At 41.9% G+C, this 13,991-nt stretch overlaps 1 pseudogene; it reads left to right on the top strand.

The window, feature by feature from the left end:
- The first annotated feature begins 12,399 nt into the window (after nucleotides 1-12,399).
- LOC109675819 (neugrin-like) lies at nucleotides 12,400-13,661 on the top strand (annotated as a pseudogene).
- The last annotated feature ends 330 nt before the right edge of the window (nucleotides 13,662-13,991 follow it).

Genomic DNA, 13,991 nt, shown 5'->3' with positions numbered 1-13,991 from the left:
TTGCCTATGTTTTATTCAGCCCAAATTCTCCTCCACTGCATTGCAGTGGTTGCTATACCTGAAAAAAGTTTTCCTTTCCATGCTTTAACATGTCACTAAATAATTTTTTTAGCATTGGTTATTGCAAAGATGGGAAATCAGATTGATCACTAGAAATAAACATTGTAACTGTTATTTTTGACCACTGAATATAGTGTATTCTAGGAGCATATCAAATTCTGTAGCTATTTTTTTTTTCTAAATTGACTTCCCAGAAATTAAGATCTCCTATAAAGGACCTGAGATAGCCTAGACAGCTCTTTATTTCTATGGTGAGAATGAGGTCTGGCAAGGACAGGGCCAAGGTCTAGGCATAGTCAAGAGGAGGACTTTGAAGAATCTGACTAAAGTTTGCAGAAGGAGAGAAGAGAGGATGGAACCTTGGGCCCAAAAGTCTGAAGACCCACTGGGCTCACAGTTTTCCATGACTGTAGGGTTCTTGTCAGGGCCAGCAGCAAAGAGAGAGCACTTGAGTGTATGAGAGTATGCGGGGTCATGCTAGAGACCAGAGGATCCACCCTCTTCTCTTCCAAGAAAATACATAGTGCCGCAACAGTATTTACAATCCAGCCTGAAAAACAAGAAGACCAAGAAACCAAATAAGAGTACTGACCTTACTTTTTCCTAGAAAGTTTCAGGGGAATAAAAGACAATTTTTTTCAGGATCATTGAACTTGTGCCATTTCTTGAGGCCTCTAAACCCTCACTTCACATCACCACAGCCAGTAAGAGCAAGAGCATCCGATTCACATGCAACTTCTAGGGCAAGAGTATAGCTCAGTGGTGGGGCACTTGCCTAGCATGCAGGAGGCCCTAGGGTTAATCCCCAGGATCAAAAAAGAAAAGAATATTATAAGAACTTTTGTAACTCTCACAACAATAATATGATAATAAAAAAAGAAAAATATGCAATTTGTTTGAAAAAAACCACTGAAACCTCAACAATGAGGTTTGAGGATTCAGCCCACTACTTGGAGAACTCTTGGCCTAAAAAAGGGAGCCTCACCTCTTCCCCAAACCCCAAAGCTGCCCAATTCATTGACATGACAGAAATAACCTGACACTCACCCATGTCCTCAGTCTTTCTTGTTTGACCTGAAGAGGAGAGACTAACTGCTCCCAAGGCTGCCTTTCTCAGCCAACCAGAACTGATCGTGGGCACAGCCAGGCCAGTGTCTGCAGCAGAGAACTGTTCCTGAACCCCTGAGATGTGCTCTTCTGGGTTCTGACTGCCTCCTGGCTTCCTTCAGCCTGGGGAGCAGCTTGGGTTGGAATTGCCTCCCTAGCCAGGCTGCCAGCTCTGAGAGGGCGGACCACATGCCTCTTCAGTTGCAAATAACCCGGCTCACTATGTGTTGAATAAGTGAAGCTGGAAGGAAGCTCAGTGGCTTCTAGGGGGGAGGAGTGACATCCAGGTAGAGTTCCAGCTCAGGCATCTGGTAGCAGATATGCTTACGACCTCTTCTGTGTGTGTGTGTGTCCCACGTGTCCTGTGTTCCCCCAAGAGCTACCTGAGGATAGGTTTCACAAACTGATTGTTGTTCATGCCCCACGACTGCTCTTTAGGTACCTGGCTCTCCTGTCTGCCATTCCCACCCCTGTCTAAGAAAGATCCCTCCTGAGGAGGTCCCCAGTTTCTCCTTGCCCCAGGCTCCCCCTGCCACAGCTCTGTGTAATCTAGGGTGAGCTCCTGTTTGCCTGTCTGGAAGACAGGGCTTGTTGAAGGCAGGAGCCGGCCTGTTCCGTGATCACTCATTTATGGGCGGCCTGAACACTGCTGCCCTCCTGAACCATGGGAATCAGGAGCAGGGACTTGGAAGTTGTGGACTCCACTCGCTCACCATTGTCACTTGAGTTGTGGTGATGAAAATGCTTGTCAGCACAAACTTCTGGGACAATCAACATCCTTGTCTAGACACAGGTGTTGGCCAGAGAAAACAAGGCTCAGACACAGTAGGAAGCGGGCAGGACACCTTCCTGAAAGAGAAAGTAACCCAAACCAGCCACCATTATCAAGAAGTGTGCGGGTCTCCTTTTGCTGAGATCATAGAGACTTGGAAGCTAATGGGTTCCTAGAGAGCCTCCTGTGTGGTCTCCACATTGCATAGATAAAGAAACAGGAAATGGAGACTCAGGCAGAGGAAGTTGCCCATCCAGGGTGACAGAGCTGCATAATGGAAGAGCAGAGACTCGGTCTAGTGCTAGGGCTCTCCAGTCAGAGCGGTTCCTTTACTCCAGGCTGAGAGGCCTCCTCAGCCACAGGACAGCTCAGCTATAACTTTGGAGTATGTGATGGCTGGCTCCTGCCTGTGGTCTGGGATCTCTCCTTCATTCCAAAAGCCCCTCACTCAGGCAAGCAGGAAGTTGGTCTCCATTTGGGCAGCGCCTTCCAAATAGCTCTGGGGGAGACCCAGCTGGGGCAGAGCACAGATATGCAGGAACCAAGGTCCCTGCACTCACAGAGCTTCAGGGTCGGGGGAGACAGAGGCTCAAGCATCTAAGGACAGATATCTGGGCTGACAGAATGGCTCAAGTGGTAGAGTACTGTCCTAGCAATCGCCAGGCCCTGAGTTCAAGCCCCCAGGACCATCAAAAAAGGAAAAAGAAAAGACTCAGCACTTAAGAGAGGAAGGGTGACTCTGCTTGAAGAATAAACATCAGGGAGGCAGCAGTCTGTAGCTGAGCAATAGCAGGGCCCACACAGCCCCCTCTTTCTGCAGCATCTCTATGGCTCCTGGTTGCTAGGAGCAGGCGCTTTTGTTGCTAAGCAACGGGAGCCTGGTGGATTAAAATCAATTTCCTGAGCTCACTGGAAGGGGGAGGGAGAGGAGGTGGAATGCAGATGCCTTGCAAAAGCTCCTCCCTGCCCCCAAGCTTTGCAGGAGGATGCAGAAGGGTGACTATGCACCAGGTACTCTGTATACAGACCTCTTAGAAAGATGCTGGCAATTAATGTGTTGATTATGGTGCTAATGATTAGTAATACTGCTCCTTTGTGAAACCCCAGAAAAGGCACTCAGTCCCTGGGGTCTTTCGGAACCGCCTGACTGGGCCAGATAGAACTTGGCAGAGTTTTTCCTCCAAAGACAGAGGTTTGAAGAATTTCAACCTCTATCTCTCTGCTTAGATAGCCTCAGCAATGACAGGAAGCGCACTTCCTCCTAAGGCAGCCCATTGTGTACTTTATATTTAGAAACTGCTTTGTCATGTTGGACCCAAATCTTTCTCTCTCTCTGGCTCCTTCCTGCAGGGGCCTAAGGATCTAGTCTATCCTGCCTTGCAGTAGAGACCTGTAGCCTCTCTATTCTGTAAGCTCTACTTCCTGTCTCTAGTCACCTCTCAAGGGACAGGCTTCAAAGCAGGAGGACCCTCACCATGACTTGTTACCCTTTATTCCCCACTCTCCATCTGGTCTTTAACCACCCTTTATCTCCTTAAAGGCTGAGCCACTAGCTTTGATGAATTTACAAAGAGGATTCAGGACCCAGTCTCCTCTCCTCTCCTCTCTTCTCCTCTCTTTCCCTCTCCTTCCCTCCTCTCCCCTCTTCCTTTGAACTATTTAAATCCAATTCTCATTCAATCACTATTTTTTTTTATTTTTTGCCATGCTGGGGATCAAAGCCAGGACCTTGCTCATACTAGTCAAGCACTCTACCACTGAGCTACACCTGCAACCCTCAATCACCTTTTTTTCATTAAGGGCCAGCTGAGCCTTTTGGTGAGACTTGGTAGTAGAAGGTACTTGGTTGGTGTGAATGATCAGACATTCAAGTGAGAAAAAGAAAAAAAAAAAAAACAATGATTAAAGGTGGGACCAGACTCCAATCACAGTTTCTGGGTCTGGAGGGCAGCTAGTTAAGAGATTTACAGATGTTAGTCTCAAAGTATCTTTAGATTGTGGAGTGAGAACAGCAAGTGGCAATTCAATGGATTTCCTGGCTTGCAGTATGAATGTCTTTGGTGACAGGATAGACATAAGTGTCCCAGTCATGGCTATTTCCTGGAACAGAGCATGAATTCTAGCTTCAGTTTACAGAGCTTCTTAAGATAGTCTCAATAAAGATCTAGGCAGTCAAGTTTTAGCTCTCAGTCAAGTCAGGAAAGTGGGAGAAAATTTGGAAATATTAATTTGGAGAGCAGGACTCAGACATTGGAGGAAATTAGATTTGATAATTTGGTAAAGACTAAAAAAAAAAATGTGTAAAGATGACATGATCCAAGCCAATTTATGGAAGATAATAACATAGAAAATAAAATGGCAATTACCAAGAGGTGAAAAATACCTCAATGGCAATGAAGAGGACTATCATCTAATAACACAGAAAGGTTTATGTGTCCACTGAGAAATAAAAATTCTCTCTATGGTCACCCTTATTTTGATTCTTATTTACAAAATAAGAATCATTATTTTGGTCTCATTAGGTTTGGCTTGATTATTTGCATACATGCAGTGAGAATGGTAATTGACCACATAGGGCTTTTGCTTATTTGTTTTGCTGGAAATTTTAGAAAGGAATCTCAGATTGAACTTTTTATTTTTATCTTTCTTCATTACTGTGGATAAAATCCAGGGCCTCACACATGCCAGGCCAGTATTTTACCACTCACTGAGCAAGCTATATCCCTAGTCCTCAGATTGGATTTTTAAAGCTTCTTAATGTTTAGGGGAAGGGGGTAGCCCAGTGGTAGAGCTCTTGCATAGCAGGGAGGAGGAGGCCCTGGGTTGGATCCTCAGCACCCCCAAAAAATAAAAGCCTCTCAAGGCCAGGAAACCAAAACAGGGCCGTGCCATGAAACTTTGCCTTTGATACCTATATATCTGGGTAAATTCCTCTCTTCTCAAGGTCTCCAAAAATCATCATTTTCCAGGGATTTAAACTTCCTTATTCACCTCTAAATCTGGGAACCTTGTAAGCCAGTTTCCACAAGGGCTCTTCGTAAGCATTGGCTCCATAAATTCAGCCTTAGTTCCTCAAAACTGGAGCTGGGCACTGGTATCTCAGGCCTGTAATCCTAGCTGGTTGGGAGGCTCAGATCAGGAGTATGGAGGTTTGAGGCCTGTCTGGGCAAATGGTTTGTAAGACTCCCATCTCCAAAATAGACTGGAGGTGTGGCTCAAGCAGTAGAGAGCCTGCTTTGCAAGTACAAAGCCCTGAGTTCAAACCCCAATCACACACACACACCCACACACACACACACAAACCCAAACAAAACAAAAACAAAAAACAAAACCCAAAACCGAACCAAACAAACAAAAAAAACTGGATACATCTGATTTGATGTTATAACATACTTAAATATGACATTGTAGTCAAAGTCTTGGTTACAGAACTAATGCTTCCAATTACAATTATGTCTTATTGCTAGAGGACAGATCCTTATTCAAATTACGGAAATAACTCTATTGCCATGAAAATAAAATACTCAGTACAAATTTCTGAATTTTGGAGGGATCAAATAGGGAAAAAAAAGCAATTGTTTCACCTTTGCTGTAAGTTATAGATTGTTTCTTTTAAGGAGAAAATGTTTTCCTTAACTCTGGAAAACAAAACAATAACCAGTAATGTCTCAAAAAAAAAGTTATTAGAAATTATAATGGGACGGGGCTGTAGCTCGGTGGTAGGAGCACATGCCTACACAAAAAAGGACTGCGGGCATGGCTCAAATGGTAGAGCACCTGCCTAGCAAGCATGAGGCCCTGAGTTCAAACCCCAGTGCTGCCAAAAGAAAAAAAAAACAACCAAAAAACCCAAAAGACTTAAAATGATTAAGTTAGAGATCTGATAAGAAGACTAGGGTGTGGTTCAAGTGATAGCGCGCTTTCCCCTGTACCATCCCCCCCAAAATCTGATAAGAGTTCATTTGATAAGGAATTAAGTTATTCTGTGTCTTACAACATTGTAACATAATAACTAGAATTAAGACAGATGATTATGCCAGACTTAACATTACTAGCAAGTGTATTGACATATTCCTACAAACTTCCTATAACTTCTGAAACATTTATATTACTAACATATAGTCGTACACCTATAAAATCAAGATTAGATGTTACTTTCATTTGATAATGCCACTCTTATAACTTAAAACATCATGTAACCTAGTTAGTTTAATAGCTCTTCCTTTTTTCTCTATTGTTGTGCTGGGGATGGAACTCAGGGTCTCATGCATGCTAGGTAAGTGTTCTACCACTAAGCTACATCCCCAGTACTATATCTCTCTTTTTACAGGGAGAGAGAACAAATCTTTTGCATGTTTTCAAGGGTTCTCTGGAAAATGCCTAATTTATTTAGAGGTTATATAATTGTGAACAAGCCTTAGTTCTTCTAAGATTGAGAACACTCAATTTTTTAAAATGTAATCAGAAGACCCGATAGCTATGCTTGGTGGTGTATGACTATAATCCTAGCACTTGGGAGGCTAAGGCAGGAAGACTGTGTGAGTTCAAGGCCAGCCTGGGTACATAGCAAGACCCTGTGTCAAATAAATAAATAAGGCCTGATGAAGACAACATGAAGCACAAGACTCAACATCTTGTTTTCCCTGACATATTACTGACAAGGTAAAGAAAAACTTTTCAGTCTCTTATCAGGAACACTCCAATAATTCAAGGAAACTTTATTCTTTTTTTTTTACTTTGAGACAGTCTCACTATGAAGCCTAGGCTGGTCTGGAACTCATGCTAAGATTGCAGGTTTGTGTCACCACACCCTGCTCCTTTTCACAGTGAGAAGATCCAAATTCTAGTTTTGCATCCATGTACTATTAATACTGTTTTGTTTTTGTTTTGAGGCAGGCTCTTGTGTTATGTAGGCTGGCATTGAGTTCCTGGGCTCAAGCAATCCTCCTGCCTCAGCTTCCTCAGTAGCTGGAACTATAGGCACATGCCATTGTCCCTGGTTACTAAGCCTAATTTTTACAAAAGTGTTATGAATAAATCCACCCAGTCCTAGCCAGCTTTTTCACCATAGGATAAGAGTCCTTTTCCAAGATTGTTTTCCCTCATAAACTTTCTACATTCAAGCTTCTATCCTACTCTACTAGTCATTCTACATTAGGATACAATTAGTCTCTCTTTACCAAAAACAATCTTCATTTTTTACATACAAGTACAAAGTTGTTTACCTTCACCTATGTGTTTCCTTGTTGTGTCAGTTACATTTATTGAATATTATTTTTAACCTGTAATAATGCTAATTTTCAGTGAAAACTAGAAAGCAGGAAATTATAAACTATTATATTTCCAACAGTAGACAGAACTCAATGACCCAGGACCCTAGGATGGGTCCAACGTGTAGATGGAACCCCAGTATTTTGTAGATTAGTAAATTTATGACTATACCATGGTGTAATTTGCAGAGGCACATTCCCTCCTAGTATAATCTTTCAGTGTGGTAAATGACATGTTTACTAACAGATCCAAATACCTTTTGTCTTCCTGTGAAAATTAAGAATTCAAAAGTAGATAAGCTTAAACTTTTGTCCAGCAATTAATGTTTTAGTATTTTATTTTATTTTATTTTTTTGTGATACTGAGGGTCTGAACTAGGCAGACACTCTACTGCGTAAGCCATGCATCCAGCCTTCAGTATTATTTTATTTAGGAACGAGCTAGATTTTTAATGAATAAATATTAGCTCTTCTTCTTTGTGTTTGGGCTTGAACTCAGGGCCTGGAGCATGCTAAGCGAGTTCTCTACCACTGACTCTCGATTAATTTAACTAGTATAACATTAAGGCTGCAAGTTGCCAAAAATATTTAGGAATCTATTTTCTTTTTTCTTTTTTGTGCGGTACTGAGGCTTGAACTCAGGGTCTCACACTTGCTAGGCAGGTGCTCTACCATTTAAGCCACTCTGCCAGTCCTGAGAATCTATTTTTAAGTAGACAGATATTTTTGTTTTTTGGTCTTGAGGATTGAACCCAGGGTCTTGCACATGCATGTGCCCTATCACTGAGCTACACCCCTAGACTTAAATAGGCATGTTATAAAACATGATTATTGTTGAAAAGCTCATTTCTATTGGAGGGACAGAGCAAGGTGGTGGAATAAAGCCCTCCAGCAATAGACTCTGCACAAAAACATCAATTTAAATAACCATGTATGCTTGACAGTATCTTCACAAGAGCTAAGGAAACCAGGTGAGAGGTCATAATATCTGCTTGTAGCATAATCATTAGAAAATACACATTGAACAAGTAGGAAGGACAGAATTGGATTGTCCATGTCACCCCTCTCCAAACTCCAAGCAGTTCAAGATGGAGAGAAATACTACCCACTTGGGGGAAGTAGAGGGAAATAAATGTAGGCTTTTGATTTGGAACACAGTAATGGGCCCAGTACTCAATATGGTAAAATAGAGTATTGAGCAGAGCTCCATAGCATTTGATCCCAGATCTTTGCTCACAGATGGAACGTCTGTGGGACAGTCAGACAGAATCTTGAAACCTCCAGCATGATGGACTTATAGTCTGGCCCATACCACTGCTGGCTGCAGCATGGTCCTGGGGTCTATTCTAGGACTGCCCTGGTCTCAGTGGATGTGGGTTTCAGGTGTGGTCTGGTTTAGTGTCAGCCCAACAGCCAAGAAACTACCTTTACCATCCCTCCCCCAACCCAAGGTAGCATAGCATGGAGACAGATTCCCCTCTGCTGGTTGGAATGAGAGAGGGGAATAAGTGAAAGAACTTGTTACCAAGCTAATCACAGTGAAACTCAATACCAGGAAGAACCCAAATGACCATGGATCCTAGGTTGATGACTATGGATAGGGTCTCTGAACCCACCATGGTGCCAAGAAATGATTCATAGCCTGGGTGGAATGAACTTGTGCTCTGCTCCACATGATCACTGGCCAGCCTTAAGCAGCCTTAGGTCACAAATAAATCTCAAAGGCAGGAGGCAGCAGCATGGGTCTTGGTCTTGTCCCCATGTTCTGCTGGTCTTGGTGGCTGTAGGCTTTGAGTGTAATGAAGTATTTATTGCCACTACAGTTTCTATGAGACTGCCTCATCCTTTCCCCAACACCAGGCAGCACAACATGGAGAGAGGTATTGTTCCCTTTGGGGAAGGAGAGGGAAAAAGTGCAGTTGTTTTGGAATTGAGTCCTGGCCCAGCATTGTGAGGCCTAGCTGTAAGCCAAGTACTGCCTCATATGACCAAGCCTCTGAGTCTTCTATGGCTGCTGACTCATAGAAAACCTGGGCTAAGAGCGCCATCTAGTGAATAACAGTGGCAATGACCGCAGGCTCAAAGAGCATTGTAATTGGCTTGCTTAAAATCTCTGGAAGGACAGGCACAAAGCCAGACTGCAAAGAATAGACTAAATAGCTAATCTTTCTAACCTTTTAATGCACAGTCATCAACATGTTCCTACAATAATTAAGAACGTTCAGAAAACCATGACCTACATACTGGACAAAATAAGGCACCAGAAACTGACCATAAAGTTATGGAGACTGTTTAACCCAGTTTCAGTCAGTGAAATAATAGCACAAAATTCCCCAAATCTTGAAAACCATGAAGAAATAGAAAACCTAAACAGACCAATAATGAGCAATGAAATTGAATTACTAATAAAAAAATCTTTCAACAAAGAAAAGACCAGGGCTAAATGGTTTCACTTCTAACAATTCTTTAAAGAAGAACAAACAACAAATCTAAAGTTATTCCAAAGAATTGAAAGGGAGAGAATTCTTTGTTGTTGTTTCATTTTATGTCTTTTTGAGACAGGGTCTCACATTGTAGCCAGGCTGGCCTGCAACTTGCCATCCTCCTGCCTCAGCCTCCTAAACTCTGGGATTGCAGGTATATGCCACTATATCTGGCCCGAAAGGGAAAGAATTCTTCCAGCCTAATTCTACAAGACCAACATTAACCTAATACCAAAGCCAGACAAGGACATGACAAAAAAAGAAAATAAACATCCAAATGAATTAAGGAAGGCAATACAGGATATGAAAGAATAATTAAATAAATGGGTAAGGACTCTAAAAAAAGAACCAAAGAGAAATTTTGGAAATAAAAACCCTAGTAAATCAAATACAAAACTCAGTTGAAGGGCTGAAGATGTGGGTAGAGCACATTCATACCCCCCCAAAAAATTCAACACTTCAAACACACATGACCAGAAAAGAACTTTTCCACATCATAACATAGTTAAACTGCTAAAAGTACAAAATAAAGAATATTGAAAGCTGCAACAGAGAAGTACCCTGTCACTTCTAAAGGCAAACCCATCAAAATAACAGATTTGTCAACAGCAACTCTAAAAGATGGCAGGGCATGGTATGATGTATTCCAAATGCTGAAAGAAGATAACTGGGAATTAGCTCAATGAAATCTCACTGTGTTATTAATGTAGGGTAAATCAAAAAGAAAAAAGCAGAAAAATAATTGCCAATGTCAATTACTATATCTAGAAAAGTTATCCTTCACGATCGAAGATGAAATAAAGATGTTCTACAGACCTTATAAGATAAACATAAACTAAAGGAATTTGTGATCATGAAACCAGCGTTACATGGTTTCATGTAAGGAATCCTGCACACAGAAGAGGACACAAGACAAATACAATTGCTACACCATGGGAAAGAATAAATTGCACTAGAAGAGTGGCATGTATATGCTTAGAATTGCTATTTACTCTTGATGGATTATTCCCTTTATTAATATGAAGTGACCTGTTTTTGGTCTCTTCTTGTTAATTTTAGTCTGAAGTCTGCTTTAGTAGATATGAGCATAGCTATTCCTGTCTGCTTTCGAGGTCCATTTGCTTTCAAAATATTTTCCCACTCTTTTATCCATGTTTGTTTTTGTCAGTGAGATGTGTTTCTTGCAAGCAATGAGTGGTTGGGTCTTGCTTTTTAATCCAATTTGCCATTCTATGTCTTTTGATTGGGGAATTGAGGTCATTCATATTTAGTGTTACTATTGAAAGGTATGAAATATTTGCAGTGGTTTTATTGTTTTTTTGATGTTACTTTTCTCCTATTCCTGTTTTGCTAATCTACTTGGCTAGTGGGGCTTGTTTTTTCTTGCATTTTCCTGGCTACATTTATCTTCTTCATTTATGTGTAGGATTCCTTTAAGTATTTTCTGTGGTGCTGGCTTGGTGGCCATTAAATCCTTTAATTTTTGTTTACTGTGGAAGGTTTTTATTTCTTCTTCAATTATGGAGGATAGTTTCACTGGGTAGACTAATCTAGGTTGACAGTTGTTTTCTTTTAAGGCTTAACATATATCATTCTATGCTCTCCTTGTATTTAGAGTTTGTGTTGTGAAATCTGCTCTTATTCTGAAGATTTGCTTCATATGTCACTTTTTTTTGAAGCTTTCAATATTCTTTCTTTGTTTTGTATATTTAGTGTTTTAATTATTTTACTTTTATTTTTATTTATTTATTTTTTTGTGGTACTGGGGTTTAAACTCAGGACCTACACTTTGAGCCACTCCACCAGTCCTTTTTTGTGATTTTTTTTGAGTTAGGGTCTTGCAAACTATTTGCCCTGGCTGGCTCCAAACCATGATCCTGATCTCTGCCTCCTGAGTAGCTAGGATTACAGGCACAAGACACTGGTGCCCAGCCATTTTTTAAAAAATTTTTTGATTGATGTTTCTTCCTTATCACTATTGTTTAAGTCCTTTGCTGTGGAGTTGTTGGCTTTTATTTATTTGATGGTAGTACTGGGGAGTGAACTCAGAGACTTGCACTGGCTAGGCAAGAGATCCTACCACTTGAGCCACACTCCCTGTCTGAGTTGTTGGGTTTTGAGGCAGAATGTTGCCATATTGCTTCATGTTTCTTCATTAGGACTTATGCATCTGGGGTCATTTTTGGCTGGAGTTTCAAATCCCCTGTGTCTGTCAGTTGGGGTTTTCTCAAAGATTATTTAGGACTGTGTAGTGGCTGGGTCATGGTGTATTTTCTTGTCTCCAGACTGGGGGTGTGTGGCTCAGTAGTCAAACATTCAGCCTCAGTTCTCAAGATGCTGGGTGCGTGCCCCATTCCACACAGGGAAAGGAAGCTTAGCTACTAAATCTCTCACAGTTGGCAAACTGCAGGCTTGAGATTGCAGCAATCCTTAAAGCAGATCAATCATTGCTGCTGTTCCAGTACCATTAGAAGCATCTGGGAGCAAAGATGAATCTTTGTGATTAGGAAGACCCAAGGTAAAAGGGTAGGAATGGGGAGGACAACTCTAATGAATAATATAAGGTATATCATTTTTTCAGGCAAAATGAGGTGGTGGCAAAGCTTAATAGAAGGGATTAATAAGAAAGTGGAGACCTTGACAGTTGCTGAGTACTGTGTGCTATTGTTGCTCACTGTGAGTTTGCAACCCAGGGGGTGGTGGGTCCATGTCCTGTTTACCACCAGTTGTACTCCATTCCAACTGGGAGTTAGAGGAGTGGGAGCTGCAGGAAGTGGACAGAAACTGACTCCTTCCCTGGCTTTCAGCCTGAAGCATGGTCTTTTGCCCTGGTGCTCCAGGCTAGGCTCCCTTGGTGCCAGGCATGCTGCCCCTGTATCCAGAACAGCCTTAGTTTCTTCTTACTTGTTGTCAGGGCACAAAGGCAAGTGCTCAGCTCCCTTGGGACCTCAGGTCTCTTTGTTAGTGACATTTTTTCATCACCTGTTTGAGTTCTGCATGCTTACTAGCAGTCATTGTTCTAGGTATAGGTTTCTGGGGTGGTGGACACAGCAGCTTTAAGCTAACAGTTGCCTTTGTGGACAAACAAGAGGGTTGGGCGCTCCATGATTTAGCTTGAGACTCTTCAAACACCATTTTGCTTCCATGCCTGGCTTTTATCCTTGGTTCTCTCCCCTGAAACACTAAAACCATAGAAAAAAGCAATCTGATTCCAGAAAATTTGGAGGCAAATGGAGGCACCACATGTCCTGCTCAGAACTTTGATGTGGGAGGTCATGGAGAAGATCTGGTATTTACATAAGGAATTTGCAGAGTCCTGGTCATTTCCCAGATTGGCAGAAGGCTTTGATGTCAGTCCCAGTTATCTGAAGGGTTTTGAAAAGTAAATTCTTACCCACTTTGGAGCAGAAACTGAAGCAGGATCAAAAAGTCCTTAAGAAAGCTGAGCTTGTCCACCAGGTCTGGCAGCTCTGGGGCTCTGGAGATAGCTGGAAGCCACTTATTGCATACCACTCTGTATGCAATAAGTGTCAGGAGATGAAGCTTCATCCAGAAGCATCAGAGTCACAACACAGCTTTGAAAGTGATAGACCTGAGCACTTGCAGTACAAATACACTGAGGAATAAAGAAATCCAAGGCCTGCAGAAGGAAAGCTTGGTGCCTCTCATTGTAGCCTTGGGTTATCGGAGACAGCTGCACAAATACCTCACCAATGATTATGATTAAGAGGAACTGACAGTGATGGATTGCCAAGTGATGAGGAGCTGGAAGAGTTGAAGCCAGGGGAGTCAGGTGACCAGAACTTTAGCAGCAAAGTACTACAGAGGAGGTGGGAATTCTTTGACAGTAAGAGGAACTTCCTGTACAGAATTTTACCTACACCTTCCTTGTGGAGATGCCATGTGAAAAACAGCTGGGCAAGTATATTTGGAGCTACTAGAATTTCTGCATATGATAGTAGGAAATGATTAGCCTGAAATGTGGGCAGAAGGAGTTACTTGGATAGAGTCAAGCTTCCCAGTGCACCTGCTCCCAGTCTGACCCTGATGGATCATCAGTACTCATTTACCTTGTTGCTTGGGCTTTCTGCATGTTGAAAACTAGTGTTCTATGTGTTAAAAGTATTTCTGTGATACTTGTGATATGAAATGAAAAGTTTGCCTTTTGACCTCATTCCCTTCTTGATCACTGAACACTAACACTGGAAATGTCAATTGGTTGTTTCCTTAAGTGCAAAAATAAAGTAAAATGTAGCAGTTAAAAAAAAAAAGGAAAGTGGAACGAGTTAGGTAGAAGAG

The sequence above is a fragment of the Castor canadensis genome, chromosome X (genome assembly GCF_047511655.1).
Source record: "Castor canadensis chromosome X, mCasCan1.hap1v2, whole genome shotgun sequence".
Taxonomy (NCBI): Eukaryota; Metazoa; Chordata; class Mammalia; order Rodentia; family Castoridae; genus Castor; species Castor canadensis.
This window is presented reverse-complemented; position numbering and strand designations above follow the sequence as displayed.